The 27,691-nt window shown below is 43.3% G+C and overlaps 1 protein-coding gene across 3 annotated transcripts in view; it reads left to right on the forward strand.

Moving 5' to 3' along the window:
• The window catches only part of PLS1 (plastin 1), a 238,333-nt gene that overhangs the window by 55,314 nt on the left and 155,328 nt on the right, over positions 1-27,691 (forward strand). The window contains exon 1 of one of the 3 annotated variants that reach the window (XM_077290795.1): positions 7,141-7,260. The exons of the other annotated variants lie outside the window; for them this stretch is intronic. The gene's annotated coding sequence lies outside the window, so the exon portion shown is untranslated. Of the gene's footprint in view, positions 1-7,140; positions 7,261-27,691 lie in introns of those variants that run through there. 3 annotated transcript variants of the gene reach the window in all.

The following is a 27,691-nucleotide window of genomic DNA, read 5'->3' on the forward strand; positions in this document are numbered from 1 at the left end:
GCCTTATCTATCCTTACCTCCACTATCTATCAGAGGTGAATTAGGAGAAACACATTGTATGTTTATATGACTTTCATGACTTGCATACGAGCACCCTGACATGTATCTGGTTGTTAATAACATGTAAGGTGGTAGCCGGCAATGATGATGACTTTTTGCACTGGGCATTGTGATGGTGACTAACAGGTAAGAGGTCAGTTGCTGGCATATGCAGATGCCTGTGTAGCCACATAATTCCTTATCAGGGAGGAGCATAGATATGCATATATGAATAACATACAGTATTTTGCTAAAGTTTTTGTCAGGTGTGGAAAAAGAATGCTGCCAAGTAAAAATGGTTTTAGAAATATTAGTATTAACACTTAATTTCATCAACATCAATTCTTCTAGGTTCACTTTCACACAGTTTTTGGAGGAACTCAGCACTGAAGTTATTTCAAACATCTTGGAGAACTAACCACAAATCTTCTGTGAATGTAGGCATGCAAACATCCTTCTTTCTTTTCATGTAAGATCAGGGCTCTGTGGTTGACCATATCATCACATCAGAAAAATACTTGTTTTTTTTACACAGAAGAAAGTTGCTCTTAATGACACTGACTGTATGATAGGGGTCATTAGCTCTAAATTTATTCTGCAACAGGACAATCAGACACATCCCTAATGATATTACCGTATTTTGCGGATTATAAGACGCACCGGATTGTAAGACGCACCCCAAATTTTGAGGAGAAAAACAGAAATTTTTTTTTTTTTTAATAAAATGGTGGTACTTCTTATAATCCATGCATCTTAATGCTTACCGAGGTTGGTGGCTATGGTGAAGCGGTATCCCAGGGTCGCTGTTGGAAGAGTGAAGCGGCGTTCGGTGGTGCGGGGGCTGAGATCTCATCTCCCTAGATCTTGGTGCCGAGATCTCCATCTGCGCATGTGCCGCCCCCCGGCAGCCATTTTGCCAGAGTCCACCGCATAGGAAACCATGTAACTGCTGGGGCTTTGGGCTTTTGCAAAATGTCAGCAGAGCCCCCGCAGCACCGAACACCCACAGTGGCGCGCCACACATCCAAACACCCCCTCATCTCAGCCTGCGGCCTGCAGCAACGCTTCACTCTTGCCTCCTCCAGCAGCGACCCTGGGACCCTGCTCCACCGCGGCCGGTAAGGTATATCCGCGTTATAAGACGCACCCCCAATTTCCCCAAAATTTTTTGGGGAAAAAGTGCGTCTTATAATCTGAAAAATATGGTATATAATGGATATGTACAGTATCTCCTTGTATGTCACAGCATTTAGGACACCAAGAAATAGGCAATGTTGAGGACGATAGACGCAGTGGCCATACAATGAAACTTAGTGCAGCCAAGGAAAGACATGGTGGAGGTACTCTGCAAGGTTGGGGCTGTATTTCAACAAATGGAGTTGGGGAATTGGTTAGGATTAATAGCACTCACAAAACCCTGATCTCAATATCATTGAGTCTGTCTGGGATTTCATGAAGAGAACCAAGGATTTGTACAATCCACAGATCTGTGGTTACTTCTCCAAGATGTCTGGAACAACTTTCTTACTGAGTTTCTTCAATATTGCATGCAAGTGTACCTAAGAATATAATTGATGCTTTTGTGAAGGTATTTGTTGGTCAGACTAAGTATGGATTTCATTTAGTTTTATCTTTTATTCATTCACTTTGTTTTTATGAATTACAAAATGCAAACTATTATTATTGTTTCAATTTTTTAAAGAATTTTTGCTCTGCAGCATTTTTTTTACAAATGATTAAAAGTTTTCCACTTTTCTCTATATATGAATCATCTTACCAGTAGCATAATGTGTCCTAAGTAGTGATGAGTGAGTATACTTATTGCTCGGGTGTCCTCCGAGTATTTTGGCATGTTGGAGATTTAGTTTTTGTCAACGCAGCTGCATGATTTGCGGCTGCTGGACAGCCTGAATCTATGTGGAGATTTCCTAACATACAGGCAATCTCTACATGTATTCAGGCTGTCTGGCAGCTGCAAATCATGCAGCTGCATCGACAAAAATTAAATCTCCGAGCACCCCAAAATACTCGAAGGACACCTGAGCATGCTCGGGAAACCCCGAGCATTGAGTATACTCACTCATCACTACTAGTCCTAAGGCAGTAGCAATATTGTAATATCACAACACCAAAACAGTCAAAAAATGCAGGAAAAAAATGTAGATATTAAAAATAACTAAGTTTAATTCATATTAAAGATAAAATCAAATATGCAATAAAAGACCGTGAGTATATCAGACATCTACTATATAATTGTCTAAAGGTCACTTCCGTCTTTCTGTCTGTCCGTCTGTCTGTCACGGATATTCATTGGTCGCAGCCTCTGTCTGTCATGGAAATCCAAGTCGCTGATTGGTCGCGGCAAAACAGCCACGACCAATCAGCGACGGGCACAGTCCGGCGGCAAAATGGCCGCTCCTTCCTCCCCGCAGTCAGTGCCCGCTCCATAATCCCCTCCAATCAGCGCTCACACAGGGTTAATGGCAGCGCTAACGAACCACGTTATGACGCAGTGTAACGCACTCTGTTAACGCTGCTATTAACCCTGTGTAACCAACGTGCCTATGCAGCATCAATAGTAAAAAGATCTAATGTTAAAAATAATTAAAAAAATTAAAAATCGTTATATACTCACCGTCCGTTGGCCCCCGGATCAGGAACAGACCATCCCCGCTCCTCGCGACACTCCGGTGACTGCTCCGTGCATTGCGATCTCGCAAGATGATGACGTAGCGGTCTCGAGAGACCGCTGCGTCATCATCTCGCGAGACCGCAATGCACTCTTGAGACCGGAGAAAGGATGCCTTGGGTATAAAATGACTCAGAGATCACATCTTGGGAGACTGTAGTAACACAGAGCTAACAGCCGGACATTCTGCAAACCTCCCAACAGACAAGAGAAAGGACTGCAGCCAATTCATCATGGCACCATCACGAGGGACACTGATCTATGATTCTATAAGAAACAACTTAGGGTTTTTGGCTCCGGTTGGAAGGACACAGATCTGATCCAGTGACCATCTCTGAACCATGGATATGTTTGGAGAAAGCCAGGTTTGGGACCCGCTGGTTGCCTGGTTCCATGAAGATGGTCAGATAAGCCAAGTGGTGACTCTCATGTCAACTGGCTTTGGACCTTGTATGGACTCTATGGACAGTTCTTGGTCATCTCCCTACGCTTGTCGTTACCTCTTCTTTGTGTGTGTATCACAGGTGGAATAGCGACCCTGGGAGCTCTGACATGTCAACTGGCTTTTGACCTTGTGCGGACTCTATGGACTGTTCTGTCATCTTCCTACGCTTGTCGATATCTCTTCTCTGTGTGCATATCACAGGTGGAATAGCAACCATGGGAGCTCTGATATAACATCTACCATTATCCCGGCAAGACAACGGAAGAGTAAGACCCTGTCATGTGCACTATGTTGGGGTAACTGCTGAAATTGTTCTGTTTGCTATTGTGTGTTGTGGTTCAATAAAGTATTGCCACACTGTTTTGCCTTAACTCTGTGTTGTCTGTGTAGTGTATTGCCCACCGGGAGATAGAGCGGGCGTTCAGTGGTATGAGTCCTGGTCCATGCAGTCTGGCTAAAGACAGCCGGGCCAGCGGACGAGAGCACCCACTCACCCCGTTTCTCCACAACGACTTTGTATGTAAATGTAGATAAAGATATATAGTTGTACCACCATCGATAAACAAGGTGATATACATTAATGCTGTGAAAACAAACAATATAGAGAGATGGATACCTCTTAAGCTAAAAAAATAAAAGTAAAATATCATAAAGACAGAAGGATAAGCAGTCATAATCAAGAGGGATATATATATACACTGCTCAAAAAAATAAAATGAACACTTTAACAACAGAATATAACTCCAAGTAAATCAAACTTCTGTGAAATCAAACTATCCACTTAGGAAGCAACACTGTTTGACAATCAATTTCACATGCTGTTGTGCAAATGGAATAGACAGAAATAGATAGAAATTATTGGCAATTATCAAGACACACTCAATAAAGGAGTGGTTCTGCAGGTAGGGACCACAGAGCACATCTCAGTTCCAATGCTTTCTGGCTGATGTTTTGGTCACTTTTTAATGTTGGTTGTGCTTTCACACTCATGGCAGCATAAGACGGATTCTACAACCCACACAAGTGGCTCAGGTATTGCAGCTCATCCAGGATGGCACATCAATGCGAGCTGTGGCAAGAAGGTTTGCTGTGTCTGTCAGTGTAGTGTCCAGAGGCTGGAGGGGTTACCAGGAGACAGGCCAGTACACCAGGAGATGTGGAGGGGGCCGTAGGAGGGCAACAACCCAGCAGCAGGACCGCTACCTCAGCCATTGTGCAAGGAGGAACAAGAGGAGCACTGCCAGAGCCCTGCAAAATGACCTCCAGCAGGCCACAAATGTGCATGTGTCTGCACAAATGGTTAGAAACTGACTCCATGAGGATGGTCTGAGAGCCCGACATCCACAGATGGGGGTTGTGCTCACAGCCCAACACCGTGCAGGATGCTTGGCATTTGCCACAGAACACCAGGATTGGCAAGTTCGCCACTGGCGCCCTGTGATCTTCACAGATGAAAGCAGGTTCACACTGAGCACATGTGACAGACGTGACAGAGTCTGGAGACGCCGTGGAGAGCGATCTGCTGCCTGCAACATCCTTCAGCATGACCGGTTTAGCAGTGGGTCAGTAATGGTGTGGGGTGGCATTTCTTTGGAGGGCCGCACAGCCCTCCATGTGCTCGCCAGATGTAGCCTGACTGCCATTAGGTACCGAGATGAGATCCTCAGACCCCTTGTGAGACCATATCCTGGTGCGGTTGGCCCTGGGTTCATCCTAATACAGGACAATCTGGTGATATTGGGGCTGCATTACTGCCTATGACATAAGCCACTTGCACATCTTGAAAGCCACTATCAATGCTGAGCATTATATAGAGGTTTTAGAATACCATATGCTCCATCCAGACAACATGTATTTTACGAAAGGCCTCACATATTTCAGCAGTACAATGCTAAACTGCATCTGCAGCGCCCCAGGGTCCTGGTTGTTGCAGTAATGTCGTTCTTCCACCAGGGGGAGTGATGTTACGTCTGAAGGCAATAAAGAAGATCTCTTTACCAGGTATCACAAACCACACAACACACTTCACACTCCAGCCCACCAGGGGGAGCTATGCTCCTATTTATTAGGGCACTCTTCACAATTAGGTAAAACTGGTGGTCTGGATAGGAAGTTAAGCAGAAGCTGACTGGGCTTCACCCAGGTTGCACCTGTCAGACAGCCAGAGGGGAAGGAGGAACATCTAAGAGCTGCAGACAGAGAGGTCCCTGACGGGTGGGATCCTGTCAGAGGCCTAGACAAGGTCACGGAGCTGCGCCTGCCCCATGTGCGGCAGCATCCTAAGAAAGAGACACGAACAGCGAATTGTATTGTAGAGGGTGAGAAACGAAGTCATAGCAAAAGGAGAGGAAACCAGAAGGAGTTCTGCCCAGCAAAAGGCTGCCTCCTTTCTGAGGTGCAGGATCCGGTAGCCGGAACACCGAGGGAGCAACAGTCTCCAAGCCTTGCTCCAGAGACCGGCAGGAAAGGTAATTCCACGTTACCTGCCCGACCCACACCCAGGAAGCACGGTGGCAACTTGTGGGGGATGGGGCGTGCTAGAGTCCCTGTAAAAAGCCTCAGGCCACCAGTCATACAGGTTTGTCTTATCCTTACCATCAGGGGGACAGAGAAAAAGACATAACATCTAGAACACCAACATCAGTTGTGAGGACCTTACCGAGATGCTCAGCAGGGAGGTACTACAACATCCAGGTGCTAGAGGAAGGCTACTGATTTCCACCTGGATAAGGGGACTCTGGATTTGCCTTCGGACCGGCCGGATTCTGCCTACCCTGTGATCCGGTGCCCTGGACTGTGGATGCTGAAGCCTTCAGTAAAGGTAAAGAGACTGCAACCTGGTGTCCTCGTTCTTCACTGCGCCTCACACCATCCGCCATCTACACTCTGGGAAGCCATGGGGATACACTTCACCTGTGGGAAGGTATACCATCTAGCTGCCATCACATCACCCCAGCGGACCCCCTAAGCAGCGTCGGTCACCCTGACCGAATACCACAGGTGGCATCACGAACATATCCCTTTAAAGACCTTTCCCCCATTTACAACGGACGTCCCTAGGGCCGCGGACCGGGTCAGCCACCGTGACATCCCCACTGAGAACCGAAGGACCCGGTACCGAGTACCCCACTGCCCTACTGGGGGGGCGATCCACATCCATCACAACAGAAGTGTTCAGGTGATGAACTGGCTGCCTGCAGACCAGAACTTTCACCAACAGAAAACATTTGGCACATTATGAAATGAAAACTGTGGCAATGTAGACGCAGGAACAGCTGGAATCCTTCATCCGGCAAGAATGGGACAACATTCCTCTCCTTAAATTCCAGCAATTGGTCTCCTCACTTCCCAGATATTACCGGCTGTTGCAAAAAGACTACACAATGGTAGACATGACCCTTGTCCCAACCTTTTGAAATGTGTTTCTGCTATCAGTTTCTCAATTAGTTAATTTTTTCAAATAAAATTATGAAATTGAAGAATGTCCAACCTTCACCTTCTGATCTGTGTTCTATGTTCTGTTGCAGGTAAAATATGGTTATCAGATATTTCCAAATCATTACATTCTTTTTTTCTTTACATTTTATACAGCATCCCAAATTTTTGGGAATTGGGGTTTTAAATAAAATATACCGAATACAATATAATATATATTCTTAAAAAGGTATGCTCTGGACATTGTATTGTGCTTTACTTCTGATCTTCCCCGGTTATTAAGCAGTCCATGTACAGTATAGTCAATGTGGACACATTTTTGTACCCTTCCTTCCATGGTATAAATATAGCTTGGCAGTCAGTGGAGCTGCAAATATGGTGCCGTCTTAGTACCAGAGTAAAATGAAATCTTTCTTTCAATTTCATATTTCCCTACAGATACTGTCAGGCAATAGCAGATCAGACGATCACACCCACACCCTGCTCAGGTTGGCCCGCAGGACAAAGTTCCCATGTTATATAATTAATACACAACCCTTAGCTGCACCTTCCTCCCAAGTTCAAGCTAGAGGACAGGTCGTCATTTGACCGCTCAGTGCATGATTTAAATGTACGGCTACATCTTTCCATTTCACACCAGCCATCCATCAAGGTATGCAGCTCTACTGCCAATCTGCTGTTCTTGTGCTGCTGCTTGTTGCCATTCATTATGTTTAGTGCTCGCTTGAAGCTTAGTGACGCTAGTGGTATCAAGTTTGCTTGGTGCATTGTTATAAACCCTACCATTACTGAAAATAATAGTTGTAATGTAGACCATTGCCTCTCGGGGTCCATCCTCAAGTACCCTCACCAGGTCCTGATGTAGAGATCTCTCATAGGAAAGGACATCTTCATCAATGCCTGGTGCACTGGAAATAATCATACTCAAGAAATCATAAGAACGTGACCTGTTGGTGGTATCTGAGGATTGCAGTTCGGGAACACTGATCTGGATGGATAAAGAGTGACGCAGCCAGCAGGATGCTTACATATCTCACAATAGAGACTTGCTTTGTTAGCACATTATTGGAATATACTTCGCTCTTTGCTTTTGCAAAGATAATCAGCGTAAGGACTGGAATGTCTATAGTTTGTATTTAAGTGGCATTTATCATTGGTTTCCTCTTCTTATTATTAGTTTTATACCTCATGGATGGTACACAGTGTGTATCAGTTGTTTTGCACACAATGCACTTACAGGTATTGAAACTGATGTCATACACAGCATACAGATCATAAGTTCCACAACATCTGTCCTGTCCATTAGACTTGGTCAGGTAGTTTGGCTTACGTATACTGCGTGGGAGAGGGTTTTTTTCAGAAGAAAAGGGTTTTTTTCCATTTTAAATATCTTAATTTAATTTTTTAATCTCTAATTTTTAATTTGTTATTATGACAAAATTCACTGACATTTTACTGTTTTGTTTCTCATTCTCATGCTCAAATGAAAACAAAAAAAATCAGCTATTTCAGATATGATTTTTCTCTACAGATAAAAAACCCCAACAATGCCATGCCTGCCTCTGGCAAATCTGTGCTGTGTGACCAATGTTATAATTATATTTATCTGCAGCTGCCTCTAGGGGGAGCTCATTGTACACAGATGTATACATCTCTAAAAGAGTACAGTAGGAGTTGTATAAATCCTTATGCAGTAAGTCCCCCTAGTAGCAGATGTAGGCAGCGAGAGTTTTAGAATTTAGATAGGTTGTCACACAGGATAAATCATAATTGTCTGATCTCTTGGGTTTCCATTGAAGGGACTTCCACTAATCAGAGAATAGGGGTCGCATGTTTGTTGTTTTAATGAAGCTGCAGTCACACAAATGTGCTAAAAGCGATAACCCCTTTAAATCACTGTATGAAACTAGTTAGGAGATTTGGAAATGTATAGAAGAAATAGTGAGCTGCAATTTCTATAAATATATATTACGAAATAATAAGATTTGACTTGAAGTTAATATTCTTTCGAAGATGAAAATTTACTGTAATCAAACTAAGAAAAAGTACCATAAAGTTCACTGTATCTGTTATAAAATGTCAATGGTCTCGCATCATCTATACCTTAGATGTGCCACATCCTGCATCTATTAACACACACACACATATATGTATATGTACACATACACACGTGGTCAAAATTGTTAGTACCCCTCTTTTAATGACAGAAAAACCCACAATGGTCATAGAAATAACTTGAATCTGACAAAAGTAATAATAAATATTATTATTAACACAAAACTTTTTCTCCGCTCATGGTTAGTGGTTAGGTGAAGCCATTTATTGTCAAACTACTGTGTTTTCTCTTTTTAAATCATAATGACAACCTGAAACCTCCAAATGACCCTGATCAAAAGTTCACATACCCTGGTGATTTTGGCCTGATAACATGCACAGAAGTTGACACGAATGGGTTTGAATGGCTACTAAAGGTAACATCCTCACCTGTGACCTGTTTGCTTGTAATTAGTGTGTGTGCATAAAAGCTGAGTGAATTTCTGGGATCCAGACAGACTCTGGTATCTTTCATCCAGTCACTGACATTTCTGGATTGTGAGTCATGGGGAAAGCAAAAGAATTATCAATAGATCTACGGCAAAAGGTATTTGAACTGCATAAAACAGGAAAGGGATACAAAAAGATATCCAAGGAATTGATAATGCCAGTCAGGAGCGCTCAAACTGTGATTAGAAATGGAAAATCAGTGGCAATGTAAAAACAAAACCATGGTCAGGTAGACCAACAAAAATGTCATCCACAACTGCCAGGAAAATTGTTCAGGATGCAAAGAAAAACCCACAAATAACATCAGCTGAAATACAGGACTCTCTGAAAACTACTGGTGCGGCTGTTTCAAGATGCTCAATAAGGAGTCACCAGAAGAAAGCCATTACTGCACAAATGCCACAAAGTATCTCACCTACAATATGCAAAACTGCACACAGACAAGTCTCAAAATGTCTTGAATAAGGTCATTTGGAGTGATGAGGCTAAAATTGAACTTTTTGGCCAAAACCATAAACGTTACATTTGGAGAGAGGTCTATGATAAAAGGAACACCATTCCTACTGTAAAGCACGGAGGTGGATAGCTGATATTTTGGGGATGTGTGAGCTACAAAGGCACAGGAAACTTGGTCAAAGTTGAAGGAAAGATGAATGCAGCATGTTATCAGCAAATACTGGAGGCAAATTTGCACTCATCAACCCGGGAAGCTACGCATGGTATGTACTTGGACGTTCCAACATGACAACGATCCAAAGCACAAGGCCAAGTCGACCTGTCATTAGCTGCAGCAGAACAAAGTGAAGGTTCTGGAGTGGCCATCTCAGTCACCTGACCTCAATATCATTGAGCTACTCTGGGGAGATATCAAGTGCGCAGTTCATGCTAGACAGCCCAGGAATTTTCAGGAACTGGAGGCTTTTGCCAAGAAGAGTGGTCAGCTTTACCATCTGAGAAAATAAAGAACCTCATACACAACTACCACAAAAGAAACTGTCATTGATGTTAGAGGGGGCAATACACTGTATTAAGAAATGGGGTATGTGAACTTTTGATCAGGGTCATTTGGATGTTTTGGGTTGTCATTATTATTTAAAAAGAGAAAACACAGTAGTTTGACAATTAATGGCTTCACCCAACCACTAACCACGAGTGGAGAAAAAGTTTTGGTGTTATCATTCATATTCTCTTTCTATTCATTTTCTGGGGTATGTAAACTTTTGAGCACAGCTGTAAACGATGCACAGACATCAAGTAACAGACACATCTCAACATCAACTGTCCAGAGGTGAGTGCAAGAAAAAGACCTTTATGGTCAAGGTGCTAAAGAGAAGCCACTACTGAAGACCTTAAACAAGACAAGACTTGTTTGGGCTAAGCAAAACAAGAATTGGACATTAGAGCAGTGGAAATCTATACTATTGTCCAACTTATCAAAATTCAAGATTTTTGGTACCAATCATCATATGTCTGCGAGACACAGAAAAAGTGAGCAGATGGTTTCTAAATGTGTGGGTGCTTTGCTGGTGACACTGTTGGTGATTTATTTCAAATTCACGGCATGCTTACCTAGCAAGAGTAGCACATCATTCTGCAACAACATGCCATCCCATCTGGTTTGCAGTTACTAGGATCATTATTTCTGTTGCAACAGGACAAAAATTCTGCCGGGGTATGTAAACTTTTGAGCACAACTGTATGAGTGCTGTTATCTGAGGTATTGACCATATGCTCTGCAACAGAGGTAATTTTTGGTCTTCCTTCCTTATGGTCCTTATGAGAGCCAGTTTCATCAACCTAATTGATGGCTTTCATGACTTCACTTGAGGATACCTTTAAGGTTCTATCAATTTTCCTAGTTGACTTACTTGCATGTCTTAAAATAATAATGGACTGTCATTTCTTATTATTTATTTGAGTGGTTTTGCTATATTCTGATGAAAAACAGCTATGGAATAGGGCTTAGCACTGTATGAAACTGTGTACCAGCATTGACTCTGTAAAAAAAAAACACCTAATAATCGCAAACACTTTCTGAAGGCCAGTGATTCCACAAATGAACTTTTGACAAGGCTTACTTGTTCACTGGAGTCCATTCTAAATAAATAAATAAATAATCTTTATTTTTATATAGTGCTAACATATTCTGCAGCGCTTTACAGTTTGCACACATTGTCATCGCTGTCCCTGTTGGGGCTCACAATCTAGAATCCCTATCAGTATATCTTTGGAATGTGGGAGGAAACCGAAGTACCCAGAGGAAACCCACGCAAACACAGGGAGAACATACAAACTCCTTGCAAATGTTGCCCTTGGTGGGATTTGAACCCAAGACCCCAGCGCTGCCAGGCTGCTTGAGAGAAGTAAATAAAAGGAGTGGGGACTTTCAGGAATCTATAATGGAACACGTATTCTGGTTTGTCTCACATGCATCTCTTGTTCTCCTTGTTTACGTATGTGTGCCTTAGTTATTTTGCTGCCTTCAGTCTGAATCTATCATATGCACATTCAAGTAAGAACAAGGAAAGGCATTATATGATCAGGTGTGTTCAAACTTTTGACCAGGACTTTATAAAACCAGGACTCAAGGTTTACCAACAGAATATTGCCTAGAGCATCACACTGCATCCTTGTGTCATCTTTTCCTAGTTAAGTGGCACACGGACACCCTGCCATTCATATGATGTGAAACAAAGCATGATTCTTCAGACCATGCCACTTTCATTGCTCCATGATCTGGTTCTGATGCTCATTTGTTAATTGTAGACACTTTAAACACTTGCAGATACGTGGACTGTGTTCCAACAGCTTTGTATCATTTCCAGTATTAAGCTTTTTCATCAGTTTCTGTTGTAGTAGCTCTTCTGTTGGATTGCACCAAACAGGCTATACTTTTCTCCCTAAGTGAATCAGTGTGCCTTCAGTGCCCATGACTTCACCTCTAACTCACTGGTTGTCCTTGCTTGGACCACTTTTGGTGGGTTCTAACCACTCCATACTGGGAACACCCTACAAGACTTGCAATTTGTAGATGTGCAACCTGGTTGTCTAGTCATCACAATTTGGCACTTTACTTAGTCCTTTACTCCTGCCCTTATTTCCTGCTTCTGACATATCAGCATTCAGAACTGATTGTTGACTTGCTGCTTAATATACCCCACTTCTTGACAGGTGTCAATGTAGCAAGATAATTAATATTATTCACTTCATCTGTCAGTGGTTTTAATGTTATGGCTGATCAGTTTACATAATCAGTATTTACATATGAACTGCTGACTGTAAAATGTTGATAGGACAAGATGTTATTTTGACACTTATTTTTACATTTTATGTGATTTCAGTCTGTTTGATTACATGTAGCAATAATTGCTGCATGTTCTGAGAGAGACCCTCACTGATTATTCAAAGTCTCCCGAATAGTGCACAGTTCAGCAGACAGTAGCACAGAAGTCCTGTCTGCGTGTGCACCCAGAGTCTTCATAGCCTATGCTTTCTATTGAGTCTGTACCCCACCTGTTAAAGAACAGTAATTAAGTTGTCTGCAGACAACATACACATTACTGAAAAAACAATTTATGTTGATAAATGTTATACAGCCCGCCATATCTCACTTTCTCATTTAGTGGCAGGGAAATTGTTGTGTGTGCAGAGCTGTTGCACATAAAAAATATATATATTTTTTTTTACAAACGTGATACAGCAGGCTAGATCTAAGTTTGAAATCTTCTAGGTTATACAGGCCTCATGCACACTAAAAACAAATTTGTTCAGCTGCTAATGTGATACAGTAGGGGAGATCTCAGTTTTAAATTGTTTAGAGCATCTAGTCTGTTATACAGGCTTCATCCACAGCCCAAAAAAATTTCTTCTGTTACTAACGTTCTACAGTTGGGTAGATCTCACTTTGAAATTGTTTGGAGCATATCTTTTTTTGTCATACAGGCCTCATCCACACTCAAACAACTCTTTCTTCTGTTGCTATCATCATACAGTAGGGGAGATCTGATTTTTAAATAGTTTGAAGCATATCTTCTTTGTCATACAGGCCTCATCCACACTCAAACAATTCTTTCTTCTGTTGCTAATGTCATACAGTAGGGGAGTTCTCATTTTGAAATTGTTTGAAGCATACAGGCCTCATCCACACTCAAACAATTCTTTCATCTGTTACTAACGTCATACAGTAGGGGAGATCTCAGTTTGAAATTGTTTGGAGCATCTAGTCTATGTTATACAAGCCTCATCCACACTCAAATGATTCTTTCTTCCTTCTGTGACTAGCATGATTCAGCACGCCATATTTCCCTTTGTCATTTAGTGACGCTGAAATTGAGCTGTGTGCAGAGCTGGTGCAAAGTAAAAAATCAACCTCTGCCTTAATGAGACACACGTTCCAACAGTACAGAGTGAATCCCCACCACCTCTGTGCTGCTCAGCCAGGGCTCACCGCAATCAGGTAGTGTTAAAATTGATATTCCTTGGAGATTACAGTCATACAGCTGAAGAGCATCTCTCCGGGATGAGTTTGAGCAATGGCTGTTTCTGCTGAGCCTGCATCCAGGGAAGCCTGTGTCTGATAACAGTGCGAACATGGTGGTGGCCCTATGCTGATGTAAGCTCACACACGTGCCTTGCATGGCCCACGTCCTCAACCTGGTAGTACAGCATTTTCTCTGCCACTATGCTGGCCTGGGTGAGCTGCTGAAAGCTGTTCCCTTCCGCTGTTCAGGTCATCGACTAGCATCGATACAGAGGTCTTTGTCCGTGCCAGTTAACAGGTTGATATGCGATGTGCCAACACGGTGGAATTCCACTCTGCACATGTTGCAGCAACTGTGGCAGCAGCAACAAGCCCTGACACAGTATGGCATGTCGTATAGCCTGGGCCAACGCAGTACGGACATGGCACATATCACGTTCATGCAATGAGCACAGATTAAGGACCTCTGCACCCTTCTACACAGTTTCAAAATGGCAACTTTGATGTTTAGCACTGACGATGCCATAATCAGCATCACTATTCCTGTCATCTACATGCTGGAGCAGACTTTGAATAGCCTGCGGGAGGAGTTGGTGGTCCCAAAGGAAGAGGAGGAAGCAGAGGAGGATGTGGAAGGGATAATATTGTCTCAAAGTTTGAGACTGTCGTCACACAGGCGGGTGCCAAGGGAGAGTGGATTACTGTGATAGAGGGGGGCTGGTGATAACAGACAAACTGTTAGTGAAGGTACAAGATCCGAGGAACAAATAGAGAAGGAAGAGGTGATGGGCCAGCAACTGTCAGAAGATGAAGATGATAATCATCCCCTCTCTGTTGTTCATGGTTGGCGGGAGGGGACAGAGGAACTAAGCATCAGTGTTACCCAGCCACCAATACAACATGAGCTTGGACCTCATGGAAGAGCCCGACATATGTGTGCCCCTTGCTGTACTATCTGCAACATGATCCCCGTATAGTTATGATTCAAAACCGTGCTGACTACTGGCTTGCCACTCTGTTAGATCCACAATATAATATCAAATTTTGCCAGATGTTTACCGCCCTGGAAAGGGACCTGTGAATACTGGAGTATCAAAATATGCTTTTACACAACTTTAAGAGAGGTTTTCCCCAAGACAGCATTGAGGCACACAGTGTGCATTGCAGCTCTAGTCTTCCAACCTCTGGCACGTCAATTTGTCAATGCCAAAACACAAAACATTGGCCGCAGCAGCAGCAGGTAGTGTAAGTGGCAGAAGCAATTTCTGTGAGTCTTTTGACAGATTTTTTGGACTAGCTCGTGCACCAGCATAACAGAATCCAAGCCTGACATGTGGTGAACGAATGGAGAGGATAGTGCAGGAGTATCTAGAACTAAATATCAATACCATGAGGGAGGGTTTTGGTCCTTTCACATTTTGGTCTTCAAAAATGGATGAGTGGCCTGAGCTCGCTTCTCACGCCTTGGAGGTTTTATCATGCCCGGCAGTCAGCGTTCTCTCAGAACGTGTCTACAGCGCTGCTAGTGGTGTCCTGACACATAAGCGCAGCCGGCTGTCCTCTGAAAGTGTATAGACTGCCTAACTTTCATCAAGATGAACAAGTCATAGATTTCCAAGGACTTTTGCACCCCAATCGCAGACTGTACAGACTAGGCAATGTTGAAGTTTTTAGTGTGCTGCATTGATCTTGGGAAATTGCAGTCTGTAATATCTTTCGTGTGGCTTCTGTGCCTGCTGTTGCTGCTGCTACAGATGTTCATACAAATGTATGTAAATGTGAACAGTCATAGTTGGTCTCCATCTGCTGGGTTGGCTGTAGTGGAAAACGTGTCAGTCCCTATTATACTATTTCTACTCTCGTGAATTTGATGCCACTTCGGTGGTGTCAGGCCCTAATTTTTTTTCAAATTTGAACACTCCTGGTTGGGTGTCCATCTGCAGCGTTGACTGTCGTGGAAAAGATGTCGCTTCCTATTATACTATTTCTACTGTGGTGAAATTGGTGCCACTTTATTGGTGTCTGTCTCTAATGTTTGGAAATGTGTACACTCCTGGTTGGGTGTCTCTCTGCTGGATTGGCTGTAGTGGAAAAGATGTCGCTCCCCATTATACTATTTCTACTGTGGAGAAATTGGTGCCACTTTGTTGGTGTCTGCATCTAATTTTTGGAAATGTGTACACTGCTGGTTGGGTGCTGGATTGGCTGTAGTGGAAAATGTATCAGTCCCTATTATACTATTTCTACTGTGGTGAAATTGGTGCCACTTTGATGGTGTCTGCAAAAAATTGTTTGAAATATGAACACTCCTGATTGTCTGCTGAGTTGACAGAAGTGGAAGATGTGTCGGTTTCTATTATACTATTTCTACTGTGGTGAAACTGATGCCACTTTAGTAGTGTCTGCCACCAAGTTTTGGAAATGTGTAGACTCCTAGTTGGGTCTCCTTCATTTGTGTTGCCTGTAGCAGTAGGCCTCTGAAACCGGCAGACCTCCACTTCCTTTGAGTCAACTACCCGTGTTACTATCCTTCAATTTTTCTGACAATAATAGTCTACGAAACTGATATTTGTGCCACCTGAGTGTGGCTGAGCATAAAAGCAAGTTGAGCTGTTTAATGTGGTATCAGGGCTTCCAGCACAGCAGGCCTACACCAATGCCTCACCCACCTCACCTTAATTTTAAGTTCAATTCAAAGCTGTAAATACTGGTTCAGACCCTGATATCTCATATATGGTTGATTGCTGCCATGCAATTCTAAAATTTGTACTGTGGGTGAATTGAGACCACTTTCCTTGTGTCTGCCCCCAATTTGATGTGTTTTGGTGGCTTTTGGGCCCATTTTAAGGTGTTGTGTGTGCGTTTGTTTTGCTTCCCATTGACTCCAATGGCATTTGGCTATGTTTGGCGAATATTGCAAATTTGGCAATTGTAATCCGAACTGAACATTGAAGTATTCGCTCATCTCTAGTGCTTACCAAATATAAAAAAATGTTCAAAGTTAAGTCACTTCTTATGAAATTATTAAGTATTAGTAATTACAACTATTTTAATTTAAAAATCTGAATCTGGTATGATAGATTGGCTTTCCTAAGATTAACGTTTAAACTGGAGTCACTACATATGGAAACCCAGAATTAATTTTGTCCCATCTATTTAGACCCGGTACAGTTCTGATCTTGCACGCTGACACCTCTTCCATCAGGCCTCTCTAACAGAGCAACTACTTTACGGACACAACTCAGGATCTTCTGCAGCGAGGGTCAGATTCCTGTATAGGGATGAAAGGGTGAATACCAGAGGGCCCATGGGAACTACTAAATGGAGCGACTTGAACCAAGCCTGTCTTTGGAAGCTCTTTTGAGTTGAAGGATACCAGACAAACAGCCTATGGACAGGGGCTATATGCTCAGGACTCAACTTTTTAACCCCTTTCTGACATCGGATGCAATATTCTGCCCCTGTGCCCCGGGCCCATTTGACCAGGGACGGAATATTACGTCATAGCAATCGCCCGCACACACAGCCCGCTCCCAGCACTCTAATCCCCAAAATGCTGTGATTGAACACAATCGCAGCATTCCAGAAGCCGGCAGAGGGTTGACAGCCCCACTGCCTTTGGTTCAGAGACCCCGCGATGTGACGCGGGGTCCCGATCATTGCCATGCTGACCCGATGTCATCATGACGACATCCGGGTCACCAGACCTAGCAAACCTGATGATCATGCCCAGTACATGATGAGCAAGTTTGTCTGACAGTGCAGAGCTGATAGTTTCTGCAGCATGGGGATTCTGCTTCATCTCCATGCTGTAGAAGCGATCGGCCTGCAAAAAATGATTGTCCCATATTGGGACAAAGTAAAAAAAAAGTAAAAGAAAGGTTTTTTAAATAATTGTAAAAATATAAAAAAAAATAAAAAATAATAATAAAAAGATCAAAAGATATTGTATCTCTAAATAAATATTGTAATGAAAAAAAAACAATAAAAGTACACATATTTGGTATCACCGTGTCAACAATAATCCGACCTATAAAACTGTCCCACTACAGTAGTTAACCCCTTTAGTGAACACCATAAAAAAAAATAAAACACAAGGCAAAAAACAATGCTTTATCATAATACCAAAAAGTGGAATAAAACACAGTTTAAAGATGGATATACAGTAAATAAACATGGTACCGCTGAAAACGACATTTTGTCACACAAGAAACAAGCCATCATACAGCTCCATCAGCGGAAAAATAAAAAAGTTTTAGCTCTCACAATAAAGCGATGCAAAAATGATTATTTTTTCTATAAAATAGTTTTATTGTATAAAAGCAACAAAACATAAAAACTCAATATAAATCTGGTACCTCTGTAATCACACCGACCCGTTGAGTAAAGTCGCCTAATCACTTATACCATGAGGAACGGCGTAAAAAATAAATAAAACCAATTCTTCACCTACTGTTCATTTTTTCATTCTGCCTCTCAGAGATCACAGTAAGGCTTGGCGCATATTTATCCTACGCTCTGCGATGAGCGCTTACACCGGGGTTTCCGTGTAAATCTCTGAAATACGTGATTCAGACGGAACCTCTGGAGGAAGATTCCCTATAATGAGGCAAATGAAGGCACTGTGGGTGCCATCTGGCCTGTGATCGAGTGGTGTCCATCTTTTTAGGATTGCATAAAAGTGCCATCGGCCACAGTTTTGTGCACTTCTGAAAAGCAGGACACCGCCGAACAGAGGCCAGACGGAGTCCAGAGTAACTCTGCTGCCTCATTATAGTGAATTTGTCCGTTGGGGGTTTCATCTGAATCACATCATTCAAAGATTTAGATGGAAACCCCAAAGTGCTCAGCGTAGAGCGCTAGGTAAATGTGATCCCAAACGTTATGTAAAATGTTCCCAATAAAAGCTTCAACTCAGTCCACAAAAAAAGCAAGTCCTCACTCAGATCCATTATATGTTAACAGAGATATAGGGGCTTCCACGTTACTAGTAGTATAAAGGCTCTGGAAAAGCTAAATGGCTCCATAACCCTCCAAAAGAAATTCAGCAAATTCTGTGCTCCCAAATCCAAATGCCCCCTCTCTTTTAAGCCCCAAAGTGTACCTAAACCACATACAGCATCCACATTTGGCATTTCTGAAGCGATGAGAGCCCACCTAACTTATGGGTGCATGCCTAAAGAAGTGCAGGCTGGGCATAATGTACTGGTGACTGCAACGTACTGGTCACTACAGCGTACTGGTCACTACAGTGGCAGTTTGCAATTTTCACTTGGCAACATTCATTGCTGCTTGTTTCCATGATGTCAACATGATCACTGCACCCCTAGATTAATTCATTGAAAGGTGTAGTTTGTAAAATGGTGTCACTTATGGGGGTTCTGGCACCTCATTCCTTCTCCCAGTGGGTCATGGTACCAGCAAGCCATAACAGTAAAATCTGGCGCTCCTTGCCTCCTGAGCTGTGCACTGTGCCTGAAAAATGTTTCCCGATTACATGTAGGGTATTGGCGCACTCAGAAAAAAATGGATCTCAGTTTGTTATAAAAAATTTCATATTAGCACTTAGAAAAATGAAAAACTTGGGGCTAAAACAACATTTTTGTGAGGAAAATGGGATTTTATTATTTTCATGGCTTAACGTTATAAACTTCTGTGAAGCACCTGGGGGTTCAAAGTACTTACCATGCATCTAAACACATTCCTTGAGGGGTCTATTTTCCAAAATGGGGTCACTTGTGGGGGTTTCCACTGTTTAGGCACATCGGGGCTCTCCAAATGGAATATGACGTGCTTTAATGATTCCAGGAAATTTTACATTCAAAAAGTCAAATGACGCTCCTTCCCTTCTGAGCCCTGCTGTGCGCCCAAACAGTAGTTTTCTCCCTCATATGGGGTATCAACGTACTCAGGAGAAATTGCACAACAAATTGTATGTTGCAATTTCTCGTGTTACCCTTATGAAAATGCAATATTTTGTGCTGAAAACATATTTGTGGCATGTACTATGGAGGACAGAGAATGAACTTCAATCCAATATTGCAGCCAGCATGCAGCCAGCGGGTAAGGAAAGGGTGAATCAAACACCCGAAAACCCCGCCCCTATGGCTGAAAATTGTTCCCTGCAAATTCAGGTGACAGAGTCCCTTTAAATCTCCATCTCCAAAAAGCTTGTTGGCAGAGGGAATCATGAAGTGCTCTAAAATTTACTGGTAGACGGCTACGCTGACTTTCGTCTTGATAAAACACAGTGGACATACACCAGCAGATGACATGGCTCCCGAAACCACCATTGATTGTGGATACTTCACACTAGACCTTGGAAATCAAGGTCCCAGAATCTGGAGGAAGAGTGGAGAGGCACACAATCCAAGCTGCTTGAGGTCTAGTGTGAAGTTCCCACAATCAGTGATGGTTTGGGGAGCCATGTCATCTGCTGGTATAGGTACAATGTGTTTTATCAAGACTAAAGTCAGCACAGCTGTCTACCAGGAAATTTTAGAGCACTTCATGCTTCTCTCTGCAGACAAGCTTTCTGGAGATGGAAATTTCATTCTCCAGCAGGACTTGGCACCTGTCCATACTGCCAAAAGTACCAATACCTGGTTTAAAAACAACAGTATCACTGTGCTTAAAGGGAACCTGTCACCACGTTTTTGGAAGATGGGATAAAAATAGCGTTAAATAGGGGCAGAGGTGGGCGTTACATTAGTGTGTGTGTTATGCGTTTATTACCCACCTAAGTTGCCGAAATAACTTTGCAAAGTCTCCGTTTTCGCCTGTCAATCAGGCTGGTCAGGTCGCATGGGCGTTGTCTTCCCCCAGATTTGGCGTAGTTTTCCGTTGGTGGCGTAGTGGTGTGCGCATGCCCAAAGTCCGGAATCCTCTTCCAGGGGATTTAAAATAGCGCGGTGTTCGTTATTGCATTGGTGATCGGTGGGCGCGGCCATCTTCCTTTGGCCGCGCGTGCGCAGAAGCGGCGCTCTGCTGGCCGCGGCTTCAGGAAAATGGCCGCCGCGATATCCATCTGCGCACGCGCGGCTTCCCGCGGCCATTTTCCTGAAGCCGCGGCCAGCAGAGCGCCGCTTCTGCGCACGCGCGGCCAAAGGAAGATGGCCGCGCCCACCGATCACCAATGCAATAACGAACACCGCGCTATTTTAAATCCCCTGGAAGAGGATTCCGGACTTTGGGCATGCGCACACCACTACGCCACCAACGGAAAACTACGCCAAATCTGGGTGAAGACACCACGCCCATGTGACCTGACCAGCCTGATTGACAGGCGAAAACGGAGACTTTGCAAAGTTATTTCGGCAACTTAGGTGGGTAATAAACGCATAACACACACACTAATGTAACGCCCACCTCTGCCCCTATTTAACGCTATTTTTATCCCATCTTCCAAAAACGTGGTGACAGGTTCCCTTTAATAGGTCAGCAAACTCAAATTCAAAGTTGGAAAATTGCGAAGTTTTCTAAATTTTGCCAAATTTCCATTTTTTTAACAAATAAATGCAAGTCATGGCAAAGAAATTGTACCACTGCCATAAAGTACAGTATGTCACGAAAAAACACTCTCAGAATCACCGGGATCCATTGAAGCGTTATTACCTCATAAAGGGACAATGGTCAGAATTGTAAAAATTGGCCTGGTCATTAATATGCAAACGTTAAAAGGGGTTAAATTCTTTTCTTCAATTACCTTTATTAATGTGGATAGTGAATGCTGTCAACTTTTTTCCTTTTCAACAATAAAATCAATCTTTAGCCTTCAAAATTGTTCCTAAGCCTATTACCACAAAGGAGATAATTATATCATGGTTTCATTGAACTTCAGCTTCTAGGGTCATTAAAATTCCACTGATAGCAAGGATATTTTCAAGCCACAAAGTGCATCCATAGTAGAAGTAAAAGTGACTACATAGCACAAGTAGTAGTTCATAAAGAGCTCCATAAATTAGTCCCCATTTGAGCAGTGATAGTGAGACTGTGCTGAATAAGGAAGCAGACTGGGAATATCTGTACTTTCAATATACTGTATGTTCTTGGAAAAAAGAATAGTAATCTCTGCTCCAGATGCACAAAGTATCATATTTTAGACATTTTATAATCTCAACCGATCCACAGGCAGCATTTATCAGACACTGCCTGATTCCAGCAGCGTTTTAGAGTCAAACATACCTATTTAACTGGTTGTGCGCACGAGCCCTCATATGGAGAGACCTGTCAATAACCTGGTGAGGTGCTGGGAAAAAGCTGTCGAGGGTGGTGCCGGACTAGTCTCATCTTTCCCTAAGGTCCCTTGCCAGCTCTACAAACACCAGAGCATTTTGGAGAAAAATATACCTGGAAGCAATAGTGCAGCCCGGCTCTGATTCTTGCTGCCCAAACCAGAAGAGGTTCCCTTTAAACAATAATTTTATTATGCCACATCCCCTTTTAACTATAAAAGCATAAGACTCTTCCCTGTTTTGCTCTGCCAAATGATAGTCTCCAGAAGGATTTTTCTTTTTTTCACCTTAAGAAAATGTTTTTCTACAGACCTTTTAACCCTCCTCTGGTTACAAGGCTTTTATGTGATGGAATCGGCTTTTATTCCTCATCACTTCCTTTCAGGATTTTCATTGGATTTCTTTGCAAACTTCAGTTATTCTGAGAGGTTAATCTGTACATAGTGCAAATCCGTTCCAAGATCCGAACTCCAGCAAAGATTATTCAGTATACTCACAAGATTATATTAGTATATATTAAGCCCAGCGGGGCGCTGAATTTGGATTTTAATCTTGTGAATATACTAAATAATCCTTTAAAGAATACTAAACTTGTAAAGGTTTTGCACTCTATGCAGCATTATCTCATTGAACAACTGAGGTTTGCACAAAAATCCCACGAAAATCCTAAAAGGAAATGGTGCGGTGTAAAAACTGTTTCAATCAAACAAGTGCGTGTAAACAGAGGAAGGAAACAGTCAGAACATTGATCTCCATCTGTCAAGGAGCATTTTATTGAGGTAAAGAAAAGAAAAATTGTCCCGGGTCACATCGGGAGAGTTTCATGTGACAATGTAGAGCAATGAGATATCTTATGTTTTTATAATCACTATTTTGGGAAGAAACAATTTTGGCTTCCGGATCCCGTTCCCACCAGCTCCGTTGATAGCGCCAGGTACTGGTTAATACATTTTTGTACATTTAAAATGTAACTGTCATTTTATAAAAGTTTTCTAAATTAAAGGTTCTGCATAGTGTTGCTTATCGGCGGGGGTCCTGAACCTGAGACCCCCACCGGTCAGACAAAACATTGCTCTGAACTCTGCAGTTTCTGTATTTAATTACTTTTCGAAGCTTGGATCGTATTTGTGTTAAACCTCGTAAGTGAATGATTGGTCATTTTTATTCCAAGTCTACATAAAAAAATGAGATCATGCTGTTTGGGATGTCATACTGCACTATATACCCCCTACTGAAACTCTGTTTAGCTGCTTTTAATGGGGCATACATGGCAGCATACGGCACCATGTGTCAACCTACATAAGTTGCAATGTGGTAAGAAATAAAGTTGATAATTTGACAGTGTTGCTACCCGGAATTGAGACTTTGTACGCATACAACATGCTTATCCATGCGATTATTTGTTGTGCAGATATGAGCGACCCTTGGGTAATTAACTATTCCTGGCAAGGAAATGATATTATTTACACTTGTAACAGGTTTTGGAAAATGTAATCGGTTTTACTATCGGGAAAATTGACAAAGGGCAAATCATCAACAGTTATAAAGTAGCTAACAATTCCTGTAACTGAGGACAGAATCCGGATCAGATAGACTTGCAGAACTATTTGTCAGGATTGTACAGATTAGCCAAATATTTCATTTCATGCAAACCATGGTAATATCAAAATATCTAATCAGTGGTTTACATGATTGCAGGAAACTGATTTCAGGTCTTGTAACTAGGGTTGAGTGAAACGGATCGGACAAATTCAAAAATCGCCGACTTTCGGCAAAGTCGGGTTTCATTAAACCCGACCCGATCCTAGTGTGGGATCGGCCATGAGGTCGGCGATCTTCGCGCCAAAGTCGCATTTCATATGACGCTTTCAGCGCCATTTTTCAGCCAATGAAGGAGGACGCAGAGTGTGGGCAGCGTGATGACATAGGTCTCGGTCCCCACCATCTTAGAGAAGGGCATGACAGTGATTGGCTTGCTTTCTGCGGTGTCACAGGGGCTATAAAGGGGCGTGCACGCCGACCGCCATCTTACTTCTGCCGATCTTAGCATAGGGAGAGGTTGCTGCAGCTTCATCAGAAGAAGGGATATAGTTAGGGAGGGAAGATTAACCCCCAAACTACTTGTGCTATAGCGATTTCCACTGTCCAACACCACCTTTTTTTGCAGGGACAGTGGAGGCTATATTTTTGTGCATCAGCTCTGTAGCTTATTAGGCTGCCTTATAAGGCTCCATGATAGCTGCATTGCTGTTTGCACGCTGCTGTGCAAACCAACTGCTTTTTTAAAAGCAAAAATCCTGTTGCTCCTTTCTGCACAGTTATCTTGTTTATTTGTCCACACTTTTGTGTGCAGCAGTCCTTTTTATTGCTTCCATACTTTTCCTGAGATCATTGTAGGGAGATTGAAATTGTACTACAGTCCTTGTATTTTTTCATATATCTTCCAGCCACTTTCTGCCACTTACATTGTGTTGTTTTATACACTGGGCCCGAGTTTTGGTTCAGTCTCCCCTCCAAAAAAGGGAGATTCAAATTCTCACAAAGTGGATATACTTCTGTCCTGTTAGTTTGTCATATATCAGCCAGCCACTTTCTGCCACTTACATTGTGTTGTTTTATGCACAGGGCCTGAGTTTTGGTTCAGTCTCCCCAAAAAAAAGTGAGATTCAAATTCTCACAAAGTGGATATACTTCTGTCCTGTTAGTTTGTCGTATATCAGCCAGCCACTTTCTGCCACTTACATTGTGTTGTTTTATGCACAGGGCCTGAGTTTTGGTTCAGTCTCCCAAAAAAAAAGTGAGATTCAAATTCTCACAAAGTGGATATACTTCTGTCCTGTAATAATTATAGGGGATAACTCAGCAGACTCTTTGCATGGAACAAGACAACTACAGGACACAGTTTTATAAGTGGTAAAGTCTATATTATCACACGGTGATTCAAACAGGTGCAGAAAGAAGCTCAAGTCCACAACACTTGGTGTAAATATTAAATGCAGCTTAGCAGTCTATAGGAAACTTCAGAGGAAAATGCAATCACGCAGAAAGTCTATGAAGCACAATTATTCTTGAGGATACTTGACACGAATAAGTCCTTGCTTAGTCCAAAACACAGATAGATATGCTTATAAGGCAGTTCAAATAATATCTTAGCTCAACCAGAGAGGCCTGGGTAATAGTCTCAGGTTCTTGCAGAGCAGCAAAGCTTACATGTCCAGCAAATGCAGATGGAAGTAAACACGAGCAGCAGATGAAGGAGGATTACTGGAACTGGTGTATGCAGCAGGAACTCAGAGCAGAGTAGCAGGATAACCCCACAGGTTCACAGGGGCAGGTATATAGCCAGGGAGTCACCAGAGGTCAGGAGCTGGATGCAAGGCAGAATACTCTAGCACAGACTGAAGGCTGGGGTGGAGTTTTATAGCAGGAAGACACAGTGCACATGAGACCAAAGACGCCATCTTGGAAAAGGGCAGTGATGCACAAAAGTTAATAAAAAATGTTCAGAGTCCTGACAGTCCCGTTAGTTTGTCGTATATCAGCCAGCCACTTTCTGCCACTTACATTGTGTTGTTTTATGCACAGGGCCTGAGTTTTGGTTCAGTCTCCCCCCAAAAAGTAAGATTCAAATTCTCACAAAGTGGATATACTTCTGTCCTGTTAGTTTGTCGTATATCAGCCAGCCACTTTCTGCCACTTAAATTGCGTTGTTTTGTACACTGGGCCTGAGTTTTGGTTCAGTCTCCCCCCAAAAAAAGGGAGATTTAAATTCTCAACAAGTTTATATACACCTTCTACCTTGTTTTACAGTACTATATAACGGTTGTTATTTTGGTTAGATTTTCCAAAAAATGAGGAAGTCTGGTGGAAGAGCCCATGGGCGGTGGTTGCCAGCTGGTACTGATGGTGGTGGTGGTGGTGCATCTGGTGGTAGTGGCAAAAGCACAATAGCACCTAAGGATGGAGGTGTTGAGCCAGCGTCATCGTCTGGCTACACAAGGCCTCGAAGGCTCCCTTATCTGGTAGTAGGAAAACAGCTTTTAAAGCCGGAGCAGCAGGAAAAAGTTTTGGCTTTTCTTGCTGACTCAGCCTCTAGCTCTTTCGCCTCCTCTTCAGAAAGTTCCAAATATAAAAGCATCAAGTCGTCAGTGGATGCTCCCGGTCAGGAACAAGACGTTTCCTTGTGTCCTTCACCCAAACCAAAATTGAAGGCTACGTCAGGAGACACTACAGGTTACTCCATGGAGCTCGTTACACATACCGTGCCTGGGTTAGAAAGGGAAATTGTTAACTGCCCATTACAAGATGAATCGGACATGGAGTGCATTGATGCACAGCCACAGCTAGATAATTATGCTGTTCCATTGACTCAGATCACTACATTGCCCTCGCAGTGTACTGAGCCAGAATCTGACCCTGATGACCCTATGGTGCCCCGTCCCGAACGCTATAGCACCTTACACGGTGACACAGAGGAAGGTGCACATGACATTGAAGAGGAGGTGATAGCTGACCCAGTTGTTGACCCAGATTGGCAGCCATTGGGGGAAGAGGGTGCCGCTGCCAGTAGCTCAGAAGTGGAGGAGGATGATCCGCAGCAGCGATATACATCACAACAGCTGTCATCTGGCAGGCCCGTATCAGGCCGAAAACATTTGTCAAAAACAAAAACAGTTTTAGGACAGCGTGGCCATCCGGTGAAAGTAGCACAGCGTGCAATGCCTGAAAAGGTATTCCATAGTAGGAAGAGTGTAGTGTGGCAATTTTTTAACCAAGATCCGAATGATCAGTCAAAAGTTATCTGTAAGAAATGCTCAAAGACCTTTAGCAGAGGGAAGAATCTTCAAAATTTAAATACAACGTGCATGCTTAGACATTTAACCAGCATGCACTTGCAAGCCTGGACTAACTACCAAACGTCCCGTACTGTTGGTGCACCTGCTCAGAATGAAGGTAGTCAGCAACGCTACATTGCTTCCCTCACTGTAAGCCCACCGGTTAGGACACCACCAGCAGCAAATGTGGAGGTATCATCGCAAGGCCAAAGCAGTCAGGGAATCACAAGGTTATTGGTAGGAAACACTGTATGTAGGCCAACATCAAGAATACCATCACCAACCCTCTCTCAATCCGCCATGTCCACCACCACCACCGCTAGTCCCACCATATGCAGCTCTCCAGTCCAGCTCACCCTACAAGAGACTCTCGTTAGGAAAAGAAAGTACTCATCCTCTCATCCGCGTACACAGGGTTTGAACGCCCACATTGCTATACTAATCTCGTTAGAGATGATGCCCTACCGGCAGGGCCTGAGTCCAGACAGCTATCACAGGGCCTGAGTCCAGACAGCAATCACAGGGCCTGAGTCCAGACAGCAATCACAGGGCCTGAGTCCAGACAGCAATCACAGGGCCTGAGTCCAGACAGCAATCACAGGGCCTGAGTCCAGACAGCAATCACAGGGCCTGAGTCCAGACAGCAATCACAGGGCCTGAGTCCAGACAGCTATCACAGGGCCTGAGTCCAGACAGCAATCACAGGGCCTGAGTCCAGACAGCTATCACAGGGCCTGAGTCCAGACAGCTATCACAGGGCCTCCAGACAGCTATCACAGGGCCTGAGTCCAGACAGCTATCTCCTCAGGCCTCAGAAGTGCAGCCTGGGACTTATGGTCGGCGCAGCAGGGAGCAGCGCAATGTCGCCCAAACAACACAGATCCGACGCAGAGGCCTGGGACTTCCGGGAGCTGCGCCTAGCCTACCGGAAGTCCCAGGCCTAGACGCTCTGCACCGGAGCTCTGTTGTTTGGACCCACAGACCTCCTGC

Source organism: Ranitomeya variabilis, chromosome 2 (genome assembly GCF_051348905.1).
Source record: "Ranitomeya variabilis isolate aRanVar5 chromosome 2, aRanVar5.hap1, whole genome shotgun sequence".
Taxonomy (NCBI): domain Eukaryota; kingdom Metazoa; phylum Chordata; class Amphibia; order Anura; family Dendrobatidae; genus Ranitomeya; species Ranitomeya variabilis.